The 14470-nt window shown below is 38.5% G+C and overlaps 1 protein-coding gene across 1 annotated transcript in view; it reads right to left on the bottom strand.

Moving 5' to 3' along the window:
- Window positions 1–14470, bottom strand: part of CCDC146 (coiled-coil domain containing 146) — a 139275-nt gene that overhangs the window by 69397 nt on the left and 55408 nt on the right. The gene's annotated exons all lie outside the window — the stretch shown is intronic.

The following is a 14470-nucleotide window of genomic DNA, read 5'->3' as shown; positions in this document are numbered from 1 at the left end:
TATGTCCATGGTGTTGGTTGTAACTTCTCCTTTTTCATTATTGCTTTTATTGTTTTGGGCCCCCTTTTTTCTTGATGAGTCTGGCTAAAGGTTTATCAATTTTGTTTATCTTTTCAAAGAACTATTAGTTTCCTTGACCTTTTCTATTTTTAAAGTCTCTATTTAACTTATTTATGCTCATCTTTATGAGTTCTTTTCTCTTACTAACTTTGGGTTTTGTTCCTTTAGGTGTAAGGTTCTAGTTCTTTTATGTATAAGGTTAGGTTGTTTGAGATTTTTATTGCTTCCTGAGAATTTCTGTATTTTCTAATTTTTTTTAATAATGAACAAGCATTACATTTATAATCAGAAATTTTTTCTATGAAAAGAGAAAAAAAATTTTTTTCACATGTCTTCTAGAATGTAGCTCTGGGCAGGGTGAGGCATAAGATGTTTTAAAAAAATTATTATTCTAAGAACTTATATTCTAACCCAAACAACACAAACAAGCATAAAAAACAGGTGGAAAATTGTAGCAATGGATTATGTTTTATATAATTGAAAATTGTAGTGATGGATTATGGATTATATACATATGTATATGTAATATATACATGAAAGTATAAGAGAAATTGAATCATATAGCAAGACATGTGAATAGCTCATTTGGTAACTCCCAGTTATTTTGAAATATAAGGAAGTTATTGCTTTCTAAAACCCCAGAAGCATTTAACTAGGAAAATTTTAATATGGGTGGACTTTATTTTTGTAGCATGTTTCTATAGTCTAGCTACAAATTAAGGGTACTGTAGAGATCAGTTTAGAGTAGATGGTGTGGAATTGGGAGACTTCAGCAGCCTTGGTGAGGTGTGGGCAGGACATTTAGTTGTTTTTTTTTTTTCATTTAGTTGTTTTGAGACCTCCTTGCTCATCTGTAAAATGAAGCGGCTGGTCTTGATAACATGCAATGTCATTTCCTGAAGTTTTACAGCACTAGAAAAGTGTGAAATAGTTGTTTAACATTAAAGTTCATTTAATAAACTAAATGCAGTTTGTTATAGATATTTTATATTAATTACTGGAATAGTATATTCAACTTCCACCTGATAATGTTATTATTCTGTTTGCTATAGTACTGGTATTTTAAAATATGAAAAATTCAAGAAATCACAGTGAATTAAATTGTTATGAAAGCAAATAGCTCCACAGTAAAACTCCTTTAAACATTGGAAATTGGGTATGTTGGCTAAAAATTTACATTGTTTGTAAAGTAAAGCTGTCTAGAACTTCTGTGTCCTAAAAGTTTATTTAACTTCATTTATATCAATGTAGTAATACAATCTGAAGCAAATATTAACACAACTGACCACTGGCAAAATGATGGATAAAGCATTTATCTTTGATGCCCTATTGCTTGGATGCAGTCATGTCCTCTAACTTTGTTCTCTCAATACCCATTCCGGAAAAGAAATCCTATAAAATTAGCTTTACATATGGACTTAATATCTTCTTTAAACAAAATACTCTGGTACAGACCCCACCATAATTCAATTTCTCTCCCTCTTTCCCCCTTGAGTCTCTTTTCTTTGTTTCTTTGTCATCTTTATCCTACCACCTTCATCTCTCTGGGCTCCGCTACATTCCTCTGCACTGTATTTCTGTTTTCTGTGTTTGGATGGGAATTAGCAGGAAAATTAGAGAATATGGGCCACATATTAAGCAGCAGATGTTAGCTAGATGTGGAGCAGGGAGGAAGAGCAACTTAAACTCAGCCTAGATTCTCCAAGTGAGGCTAAACCCCTCTTCTGGGTCTTGCCTTAGAAAAGAGAAAAATAAAACCCCCCAGTCCACATGCTTATAGCTGCTAAAGAACAACTTCTTCCTCCTCCATGCCCCTACTGTTTCATAATGCAGAATCAAAGATAAAACATGAGGGAAAAAATAGGGAAAACAGCATATATAAAAGCAAAAAGTTTTAATATGTTTACCTTCTATGTGCTTATATTTTCAGTGCTACAACTGTATCTTTATTCTGTGCATTCTGCAGAATCCATACTTTATTGAATTAATAAACCCTATGCTTATTAGGGCTTCTGAGGTGGCTGTAGTGGTAAAGAACCACCTGCCGATGCTGGATACCTAAGAGACGCAGGTTCAGTCCCTAGGTTGGGAAGATCCCCTGGAGGAGGGCATGAAACACAACCCACTCCAGTATTTGTGCCTGGAGAACCCCATAGACAGAGGAGCCTGGCGGGCTACAGCCCATAGGGTCCCAAAGGGTTGGACGTTACTGAAGCAACTTAGCATGCACATGCTTATTAAAGTAAAATTTAGACCTAGGGAAGCTATGCATGCCATTTGTATAAAATATGGTTTTCTTTTTAAAATCCCTTTCATTCCAAACACTTGTTTTTCTCTGCTTTGTAAATGGATCATTTTGGAGTGGTAGCAGTTATGGAAATGGGTTAAGACACAGAGAAATAACCCTAATAAAGAAAAGAGAAAGTTCTCTTCTCTGCCAAGCAGTGTATATCCAACATAACCATCATTATATACAGACACTGTGCAATCTTTGTGGTCAAATTTGAAAAGAATGACTCTAAAAGTGGCTATTTTCAGAGTTAGCGAAGGGAGAGGCCAATGCCATGGCATTAAGGGAGGGAGTTGAGGGGTGCAAAAGACCTTAGTGTGCTTACTGACCCCCTCTCCAAGGCCAAACATACTGTCTTGGCCCAAGGCTGGCTCTGGTTTGAACTACTTTGCAGCTTGAAGCTCCACGAAGTGAGAAATGGGCCTGTTTTTTCACTTTTGTCATCCCCAGGGTTAGTACAGAGCACGACTCAATAAATGGAAAATAAGGACTCATTGAATGGAGGAATAACTAAAATGAAGTAGATCTTTATAATTTTCCATTGGAATTAATGATTTAATCAAAGGACCATCTGCACTTATAACTTTCTTTGCTATTACATGGCTTCTAATTAATAACATTTAGTCATAAACTATTACACCTGAAAAGGACCTTGAGCTCTCTAATCTGACCTCATATTACAGATGAGGACAAGCGACAAGAAAGTGGGAGTTTGCTCACTAAGATCATGGGTTTCTGGACCACCACCCTAAGGCTCTTTACACTCTGTCATGTCATGATGTTTTTAAGATGATAATGGTAGTAAAAATGGGAACTTACTTTAAGCCTATGTTTATACTATAACTGACCACAACTTACGCATCTATTTTGTCATCTTCTTGTGCAACAATTGTTAAAGCTGAACTTTAATATATATAAAGTATCAAAACACATGCCATATCATTTGTACATGATTGAAATAAATACACAAGCAGAGGAAGCTGTGGTAAATAATGGTGGACACTTTCAAATAAGCAAAATAAGGGCCAAGCAATTTTACATTTGTTGATGATGATCAACAAATGGTTTCTTATACTCTGAAATTTTTCACTTCAAACAACAGGATATGACTGAAATCATAGATAACATCAAGCCAGCAGCAGAGAAAGAAACTCAGTAAGATAGACTATATCTCAGAATGCTATAGTTTGAATCATGTTTAAAAAGATTTACTTAGAAGAACTTGGGTGATAAGTTATCAGTGTGTTCAAATGTTTACTATTAAATTACTACATTTACTCTATTTTATAAATTTTCTTTAGTTACTAGCACAGTGGAAATCAGCTTAAAATGAACATTTATTGAGAATTCATATACTGAGATGTATTTCATAAGATAAACTTGAGTCTTTTAAAAACAAGTTTTGAAGAAAATGAACAAGCATTCAAAAAATATACATTCAACATGAAATTATTCAAGTGGCATGGAATTAGTTTAATAGTTTTGCTTTTCCATAATAATTTAATTGTTTAAGATGTACACTATATTTATGAATGAACTGAAACAAATTCCTAAGCTAAATTTTATTATTCAGTTTAAATTTATATAACTATATAATATAAATGATATTGCATGATATTATATACAATTATGTAAAATATAATGAGACATATATAAGGATTGATGCTGAAGCTGAAACTCCAATACTTTGGCCACCTCATGCAAAGAGTTGACTTATTGGAAAAGACCCTGATGCTGGGAGGGATTGGGGGCAGGAGAAGAAGGGGATGACAGAGGATGAGATGGCTGGATGGCATCACTGACTCGATGGACATGAGTTTGAGTGAACTCCGGAGTTGGTGATGGACAGGGAGGCCTGGCGTGCTGCGATTCATGGGGTTGCAAAGAGTTGGACACGACTGAGCGACTGAACTGAACTGAATATGTTATATATTATATAAATTCATATTTATATATTATTTTTAAATACCTAGTGAAGACAAAACAAATAATACCCTAAGGAACACAAGTGATAAAACAGATAAAACCAAATTAACCCTTAACTTGAAATGGCTATATAGACATTTCAAGAATTTAAAGCCTTGGATTTTGTAACAATATACAGTGAATCTTAATTATTCATGTACTGTGTGTTTGCAAATTTGCTTACTTATTAGAATTTATTTGCAACCCCAAGATAATACCTGTGGGCCTTGGGGACCATTTGCAGACACGTGCAGGGCCGTGAAAAGTTTGAGTTGCCCAGCACGTACATCCCCAGCTAAGCTCAGAGATCAACACTGTTGTCTTATTTCAGCTCTCATACTGTAAACAAGTGTTCTTTTTGTGGTCTAAGTGCCATGTTTTTCAACATTTGTGTGTGTGTGTTTATTGATGTTATCACCATTTAAAATGGCCCCTGAGCATAGTTCTGAGGTGCTATCAAGTGTTCCTCAGTGCAAGAAAGTTGTGATATACCTTAAGGAGAAAATACATGGGTTAGAAAAGCTTCCTTCAGTCATGAATTATTGTTCTCTTGGTCATGAATTCTGTGTTAATGAATTAATAGTATATGTTAAATAAGATGTCTTTAAACAGAAACATTTAAAATAAGGTTATATATTGATCAGTTGACAAAAATATTATGACCAAAGAGGCTCACAGAGACCTAACCCTATATTTCCCCTAGGAGCAATGGTTTGGTATTTGCTAATTCAGTGTTTGTGGTGACTTTAGAAAATATAACTATCATAAATCATGAGAAACAATGGGAAGACACACAAAAAAACACAATTTCATTTTTTTTATGATTTCTTTCTTCAGTTCAGTTCAGTTCAGTCACTCAGTCGTGTCCGACACTTTGTGACCCCATGAACCTCAGATTGCCAGGCCTCCCTGTTCATCACCAACTCCCGGAGTCCACCCAAATTCATGTCCATCAAGTCGGTGATGCCATCCAGCCATCTCATCCTCTGTTGTCCCCTTCTCCTCCTGCCCTCAATCTTTCCCAGCATCAGGGTCTTTTCAAATGAGTCAGCTCTTCACATCAGGTGGCCAAAGTATTGGAGTTTCAGCCTTAGCATCAGTCCTTCCAATGAACACCCAGGACTGATCTCCTTTAGGATGGACTGGTTGGATCTCCTTGCAGTCCAAGGGACTCTCAAGAGTCTTCTCCAACACCACAGTTCAAAAGCATCAATTCTTCGGCACTCAGCTTTCTTCGTAGTCCAACTCTCACATCCATACATGACCACTGGAAAAACCATAGCCTTGACTAAATGGGCCTTTGTTGACAAAGTAATGTCTCTGCTTTTTAATATGCTGTCTAGGTTGATCATAACTTTCCTTCCAAGGAGTAAGCATCTTTTATTTTCATGGCTGCAATCACCATCTGCAGTGATTTGAGGAATTAAAAGGAAACTCAAGATCAATCTCTCATACAAGATACAAAAATATATTTTGTTTCCTCATTGGTTATATGAAGATTTTTAAGTCTCTGGAAATTTAGAAAAATGACAGCAAAATTAGGTGCCACACCCCATGGATCTCTTGGATCCTTCATGATCCCCTTTTGGTGTGGGATACATAGTAAAGAGATTTTTGTTGATAAGGTATTGACAGATGGACATCCCAAGACTCCCATGGAATATTCCAGTTTCATAAAATTCTAATCTGAGAATCCCTGGATACCCCATTGAAGACAGGCTATTAGTACATCAAGTGATTATATGTTCTGTAGTCTTATAAAGAGTGGACCTTTGGATATTTCTGTTGATCCAGAACCCCTGTAAGGACCCACATAGTGGATCTTTCATGGTAGGTCCATGCTGGAGGGATTCCAGGTCTAAATCGCTTCATCTATGCTAGTGTGAAGTACTTGCAAGATGTAACAAAGAACCTACCAACTGTTATTCTAGCTTTAACCAAAATCAGGCAATTCTTGATCTCTCTGTGGATTGCTGAAATCAGGCTTTTGTTTAAAGTTCTTTCCATGAGATACACAATGAACCTTTAAGGAGTATTAAGATAAACAGTATTTATTGTTGACATTTCAAGTAGTTTAAAAAGTGAAAGTTTAATTTTTATCACGAAATCATACACTCCCTAAAGAACCATTTAATAAGTCAGAAACTACAAATATGTTAAATTAATAGGTGTAATATCAACAAAGGGATCTCAACATTACAAATAATAATTATTAAATTTACTTAACTCCTTTTGATAAAAATAGAAACATAAAGGGTTTCTTTATTTAATAATAAACTCTATTAAGGGAAAGGAAAATGTGCTTTTGGAATCTGATCCAGATACAGTAAATGCAGATCCCTTTTGAATATACTTTGCATAAAAAAAAAGAAAAGAAGTTTGAATATGTTGTGAGCATTGACTGATGAAAGCACTTTTCACATAGGGCTTATAAAAACATATCTTACTACTTTAAAATTCCAACATATATTGGTGTTAATTTGTTCAGATCTGAAAAACAAGTGGGCATAATGTGTCAGTCTTATGTTGAGAGTGGATATGGGATAGAAGGTTCTGACTGCCATCATCAGTAGATGATCCTAGGAGTCAGGACAGGCTGAGCGGGAGAAAGTCCACAATGGTTTCCTAGCAAGAGGGAGAATCAAGGTCAGAGGGTGGGAATTTTGTGCAAGTTGAGGACAGGAAGTCAGCTCTTCAAGTTTTTGGTCATTTGATGGCTGACTCCTTGAAACCCTCTCCCCTGGTCTTTGTGACACTGTACTCTTCTGATTCCGATATTTTACAATCCTTTTGGTTCCTGTGGTTTCAAATTGACATCCATTTCCATTCTGTGTTGTTTGTAGTACTTAGATATTCAACTGTATATTAGGTATTTCTACTTTGCGTCTTGTCACTCTATTCAAAACAGAAATATTACTGCTACACTCTCCCCAATTTACTGCTGCCTCTCGACTCTCATTGTCATAAGATTACTTAACTTCAATTGAAGTTGTATTTCATGTGCTTTCTCAACTCTTCCTCTCCTTCCATTTTTCATCCCTTATCAGATTCTGTAGCTTCTATTACTCTTTGCTAAAAATAGCTGCTTCCCAGGTGGCTCAGTGGTAAAGAATCTGCCTGCCAATGTAGGAGACTCAGAGACACAGGTTCTGTCCCTGAGTTGGGAAGATCCCCTGGAGAAGGAAATAGCAACCCACTCCAGTATTCTTGCCTGAGAAATCCCATGGACAGGAGGACAGAAGCAAGCTACAGTCCATGAGGTCACAAAGAGCTGGACACAACTTAGCAACTACACACACACACACACATATACAAGCTACAGTCCATGAGGTCACAAAGAGCTGGACACAACTTAGCGACTAAACACACACACACAAAACAATAGCTGCTACCCCTTCACCACCTCTTCTGCCACCATGCCACCTTTCATATGCAATAGCATTTCCTACTGGTTTCTAGCAGAAGATTCATTCTTAAAAATTGTGCTAAATCAAAAAAAAAGTTTCCCATTATCAATCATAATTTTAAAAATTCAGCATATATTATTTAGCTTTTGGCCAGCTATAATGCACCCTAGCAAATGACTGATAATATTCAGATCCACCTGTCCTGGAACTCTATTTTGACACAACATCTATCAACATCTAGTCACTCACATTCCAGAAAACACACTTTGGGAAACAATGACTTGGACTATTTAAATGGCCTCTAAACTGCATGGCATCCGGTCCCATCGCTTCATGGGAAATAGATGGGGAAACAGTGGAAACAGTGTCACACTTTATTTTTGGGGGCTCCAAAATCACTGCAGATGGTGACTGCAGCCATGAAATTGAAAGACGCTTACTCCTTGGAAGGAAAGTTATGACCAACCTAGATAGCATATTCAAAAGCAGAGACATTACTTTGCCAACAAAGATCCGTCTAGTCCAGGCTATGGTTTTTCCTGTGGTCATGTATGGATGTGAGAGTTGGACTGTGAAGAAGGCTGAGCACCGAAGAATTGATGCTTTTGAACTGTGGTGTTGGAGAAGACTCTTGAGAGTCCCTTGGACTACAAGGAGATCCAACCAGTCCATTCTGAAAGAGATCAGCCCTGGGATTTCTTTGGAGGGAATGATGCTGAAGCTGAAACTCCAGTACTTTGGCCACCTCATGCGAAAAGTTGACTCATTGGAAAAGACTCTGATGCTGGGAGGGATTGGGGGCAGGAGGAGAAGGGGACGACAGAGGATGAGATGGCTGGATGGCATCACTGACTCGATGGACGTGAGTCTGAGTGAACTCCGGGAGTTGGTGATAGACAGGGAGGCCTGGCGTGCTGAGATTCATGGGGTCGCGAAGAGTCGGACACAACTGAGCGACTGAACTGAACTGAACTGAAACTGCTCTCCCTACCTAATCTTTCCCTTTCCAATGCACCTACAGTTTTAACTTCTCTCAATTTCTTAACTAATTAAATTATTCCTTTGCTCAAAACTTTAAGTGAGTCCCCACTTATCTAAGCAGTGATTTAAGTGCCAGGCTCTCCACAACATGGTACCAGTGTTCCTTTCCACTATTATCTCCCTGCCCCCCACATGACAGGATGGCACAGGAGAAAAGACATCAACTTTGGAGTCAGACCAGGTTCAAATTCCAGCTCTGTTGCTTGTTGTTGTTGTTCAGTAGTGTCTGATTCTTTGCGACCCCGTGGACTGAAGCACACCAGGCTTCCCTGTCCTTCGCCATCCCCTGGACCTTGCTCAAACTCATGTCCATTGAGTTGGTGATGCCATCTAACCATCTCATCCTCTGTCATCCCCTTCTCCTCCTGCCTTCAATCCCTTCCAGCATCAGGCTCTTTTCTAATGAGTGGGCTCTTCGCACCAGGTGGCCAAAGTATTGCAGCTTCAGCTTCAGCTTCAGCATCAGTCCTTCCAATGAACATTTAGGATTGATTTCCTGGTTTGATCTCTTTGCTGTCCAAGGGACTCTCAAAAGTCTTCTCCAACACCACAGTTCAAAAGCATCAATTCTTTGGCACTCAGACGTCTTTATGGTCCAACTCTCACATCCATACATGACTACTGGAAAAAACCATAGCTTTGATTATACGGACCTTTGTTGGCAAAGTAATGTCTCTGCTTTTTAATACACTGTCCCTAAAAAGTGTGAAACTATAGGCAAATCATTTATTTCTTTGAACTCTTTCTCTGCTCATCTGCACATGCAGAAAGTAATTGTGTAGATGGGAGGATGTAGTGAGACAGTATTTGTGAAAGCTTCTTGAACAACTGTACCAAACTCTCCGCCCCCATGGGCTATAAATTTACTAGTCAGATTGAGCCTCTTTCATGTGGTAGTCAGTGTCTGCCCGGGGTAAGTGAACAATAATCTTTTAAAATTAAGAACTCAGAATCCCACCTATTAATGTCAAAAAATGATTAATAAAGCAATTTTCTGCCTTTATTTTGGGTATTTTCTATGGTCCTGAAGGGACAGGAGCCAGTTCCCATAGCACATCCAGAAATTTTAGGTAGAACTATAACACTGGCCTTTGGCTAAGTGGGGTTTGCAGGGCCCAAGAATCAACAGCAGTGCCTGGAAAGCAAATCCCTGGTTCACAGGGATGAAACAAAAGCCCAATGCAAGAGCCAGAAAGCTGTACTTTTGTTAGATTTAGAAAAGCTTAAAAGTGCTTAAGATTTAACTTGAAAGTTCAACATGAACAAAATGCAAAGTCCTCAATACTCCTTCCTAAGAAGGAAAAGGGGATTTATGTTTGATGTCTGCAGCCTAAGTGCCTTGAATAGTGTCTTGCATATACGGGATGCTCAGTTAATATAGGATGGGTGGATCCATCTTATCTATGCTCTAGTATACATATCTTTATGCTCGGAATATACAGGTCTGAATATCAGATCAGATCAGTCGCTCAGTCGTGTCCGACTCTTTGCGACCCCATGAATCGCAGCACGCCAGGCCTCCCTGTCTATCACCAACTCCCGGAGTTCACTGAGACTCAGGTCCATCGAGTCAGTGATACCATCCAGCCATCTCATACTCTGTCGTCCCCTTCTCCTCCTGCCCCCAATCCCTCCCAGCATCAGAGTCTTTTCCAATGAGTCAACTCTTCACATGAGGTGGCCAAAGTACTGGAGTTTCAGCTTTAGCATCATTACTTCCAAGGAAATCCCAGGGCTGATCTCCTTCAGAATGGACTGGTTGGATCTCCTTGCAGTCCAAGGGACTCTCAAGAGTCTTCTCCAACATCACAGTTCAAAAGCATCAATTCTTCGGCGCTCAGCCTTCTTCACAGTCCAACTCTCACACCCATACATGACCACAGGAAAAACCATAGCCTTGACTAGACGAACTTTTGTTGGCAAAGTAATGTCTCTGCTTTTGAATATGCTATCTAGGTTGGTCATAACTTTCCTTCCAAGGAGTAAGCATCTTTTAATTTCATGGCTGCAGTCACCATCTGCAGTGATTTTGGAGCCCCCCAAAATAAAGTCTGACACTGTTTCCACTGTTTCCCCATCTATTTCCCATGAAGTGATGGGACCGGATGCCATGATCTTCATTTTCTGAATGTTGAGCTTTAAGCCAACTTTTTCACTCTCCACTTTCACTTTCATCAAGAGGCTTTTTCGTTCCTCTTTACTTTCTGCCATAAGGGTGGTGTCATCTGCAGATCTGAGGTTATTGATATTTCTCCCGGCAATCTTGATTCCAGCTTGTGTTTCTTCCAGTCCAGCGTTTCTCATGATGTACTCTGCATAGAAGTTAAATAAACAGGGTGACAATATACAGCCTTGACGAACTCCTTTTCCTATTTGGAACCAGTCTGTTGTTCCATGTCCAGTTCTAACTGTTGCTTCCTGACTTGCATACACATTTCTCAAGAGGCAGATCAGGTGGTCTGGTATTCCCATCTCTTTCAGAATTTTCCACAGTTTATTGTGATCCACACAGTCAAAGGCTTTGGCATAGTCAATAAAGCAGAAATAGATGTTTTTCTGGAACTCTCTTGTTTTTCGATGATCCAGTGGATGTTGGCAATTTGATCTCTGGTTCCTCTGCCTTTTCTAAAACCAGCTTGAACATCAGGAAGTTCACGGTTTACATATTGATGAAGCTTGGCTTGGAGAATTTTGAGCATTACTTTACTAGCGTGTGAGATGAGTGCAATTGTGCGGTAGTTTGAGCATTCTTTGGCATTGCCTTTATTTGGGATTGGAATGAAAACTGACCTTTTCCAGTCCTGTGGCCACTGCTGAGTTTTCCAAATTTGCTGGCATATTGAGTGCAGCACTTTCCCAGCATCATCTTTCAGGATTTGGAATAGCTCAACTGGAATTCCATCACCTCCACTAGCTTTGTTCGTAGTGATGCTTTCTAAGGCCCACTTGACTTCACATTCCAGGATGTCTGGCTCTAGGTCAGTGATCACACCATCGTGATTATCTGGGTCGTTAAGATCTTTTTTGTACAGTTTTTCTGTGTATTCTTGCCACCTCTTCTTAATATCTTCTGCTTCTGTTAGGTCCATACCATTTCTGTTCTTTATCAAGCTCATCTTTGCATGAAATGTTCCTTTGGTATCTCTGATTTTCTTGAAGAGATCCCTAGTCTTTCCCATTCTGTTGTTTTCCTCTATTTCTTTGCATTGATCGCTGAAGAAGGCTTTCTTATCTCTTCTTGCTATTCTTTGGAACTGTGCGTTCAGATGTTTATATCTTTCCTTTTCTCCTTTTCTTTTCGCTTCTCTTCTTTTCACAGCTATTTGTAAGGCCTCCCCAGACAGCCATTTTGCTTTTTTGCTTTTCTTTTCTATGGGAATGGTCTTGATCCCTGTCTCCTGTACAATGTCACGAACCTCATTCCATAGTTCATCAGGCACTCTATCTATCAGATCTAAGCCCTTAAATCTATTTCTCACTTCCACTGTATAATCATAAGGGATTTGATTTAGGTCATACCTGAATGGTCTAGTGGTTTTCCCTACTTTCTTCAATTTAAGTCTGAATTTGGCAATAAGAAGTTCATGGTCTGAGCCACAGTCAGTTCCTGGTCTTGTTTTTGCTGACTGTATAGAGCTTCTCCATCTTTGGCTGCAAAGAATATAATCAATCTGAGTGTACAGATCTTTAATAAATACTTGACTGGACTTGACTAAATGTGTGGATTAAAAAATATATACTTATTAAGCCCAGCTGCACCAGGTGTTAGCTGCAGCACACAGGATCTTAGTTCCCTGACTAGGGATTGAACCTAGGTTCCCTGCATTGGGAGTGTGGAGTCTTAGCCACTGTACCACCAGGGAAGTCCCTAAACATGTGGATTTATAGTCAATTCAGTCAAAGGCATTTAATAATGTACCTTAAACATTGTTCCTATGTATTTCTACTTTATAAGATATTTGAATCTATTATTTATATTATCATCATTTTTTAAAATTCCCTAATCATTCATTTATTTCTCCCCTCACAGTAAGGGAGTGTCACAGCTTGAAAGTGGGTGAGGAGAGAGAAATGAAATTAGGAGATTAAATATATATATTTTTTAGTCAAAAAGTTAACAGTGCATCTAAAATGTATTTGAATATGTTAAATGGAATAAAGAGGAAAACAAGCTTAATTTTTTAAAAAGCTGCAAGAAGATGGAGGAAAATGAGACCTAAGTGTGTGTAACATGTTTGTCAAATTTGTTTGGAAAGCATGTTACATTTTATACACTGCATTTTTCCTTCAGCACTCCAGCACTCAAGGTGTTTATAACTATCATTCCTGTATGAGGGAAGAATAGCCACACCCCTCCTTCACAGTTACAGGAACCAAGATTCAGCAAAGCTAATGATAGATCCAATAAAAAGTAGATCCAGAGGTAGAAGCTAGGTCTCCTGAGTATTCAGGAATAAATACAGTTTGTGAGTGTAGAGTGAACCTGACACATTTAGAGAACATGAATAGTTAGGTTGAATGGGAGAGTTTGGCTGGGATGAAGGCATATATAGAAAAAGAATAGGAAATCAGGTTAAAGAAATAAATAAGAGACAGATTACAGAGTACTGCAAATGATAATAGTAAGAATTTAGATTTTTAGCCATAACTTTGAAATGATTTTTAAAGCCATAAAATCCTTTTTAAATAAATCTTGTTTTAGTCGCTAATTCATACCTGACTCCTTGTGATCCCCAAGGACTGTAGCCTGCCAGACTCCTCTGTCCATGGGAATAGCAACCCACTCCAGCATTCTTGCTTGGGAAATCCCATGGACAGAGGAGCCTGGCAGTACATGGGGTTGCAAAAGAGTCAGACGCAATTTAGCAACTAAGCCACCACTACCACCAATTAGAAATCTTGTATGAGATGCCAATATGTAAAACAAATTAAAAGGAAGTGGTTTCTCCAATAAAAGCTGTTCCCTCTTCTTGCCCTCAACCTCCCAGGAGGAAAGTTTGAAAACTGTGGGAAAAAAGTTTGAAAAGTCAGGAATGCAGACATGTTTGGGGCAAAGTAGTGTAAGTGGCATGGAGACCAAGTGGAAGGCCCACTGTGGAGGCAGAAAGCACAGAGCTGGGACTGGCAGGGCTGCCAGGAGGAAGGGCAGGCAGAGATGCTTGAGACAAAGAAGGAGCGGAGCACAGGCGGGACTAGTTCAGATTCACTTGGGTGGTTGTGGAAGGACAGCACAGTCACAAAACTGCTGAAGGCCAAAGGAGGAGGCTGCTGGTTTTGATGAAAGACAATGATATACCTTATAAAGTGTTTTCATCATTTAGACGTTTCTCCTACACTGTGTGACGGTCAAAGAAAGAGAAAGCAGAACTTTTTTCTTGACTGGTTTTCTTCCCTTTTCAAATAGATTAAACAAAAGTCCACCGCAAGAGTCAGAAAGTTTAGCTTTATTATATTTAAAATTGTGTTTAAGGGCTTGAGATTTCACCTGAAAGCCCAATGTGAAGAAACTACAGGATTCTCTATGGCTTATTCCAAAAAGGAAAAAGAACCATATCCATTTTAGTAACATTTCTGTCCTTCACACAATCTGGATAGCTAGCACATTCAGTTTTATCTTTAAAAACTATTTTCCCCACTGGGGAGTTAATTGTCATGGAATGATTTACTCCAAGTACAATTGTTTTCTTGTGCTTCATAAAATAAACAA

The sequence above is a fragment of the Bos mutus genome, chromosome 4 (assembly GCF_027580195.1).
Source record: "Bos mutus isolate GX-2022 chromosome 4, NWIPB_WYAK_1.1, whole genome shotgun sequence".
Classification (NCBI taxonomy): domain Eukaryota; kingdom Metazoa; phylum Chordata; class Mammalia; order Artiodactyla; family Bovidae; genus Bos; species Bos mutus.
Note: the sequence above shows the minus strand (reverse complement) of the source record. Positions and strands in the feature narration are given on the sequence as shown.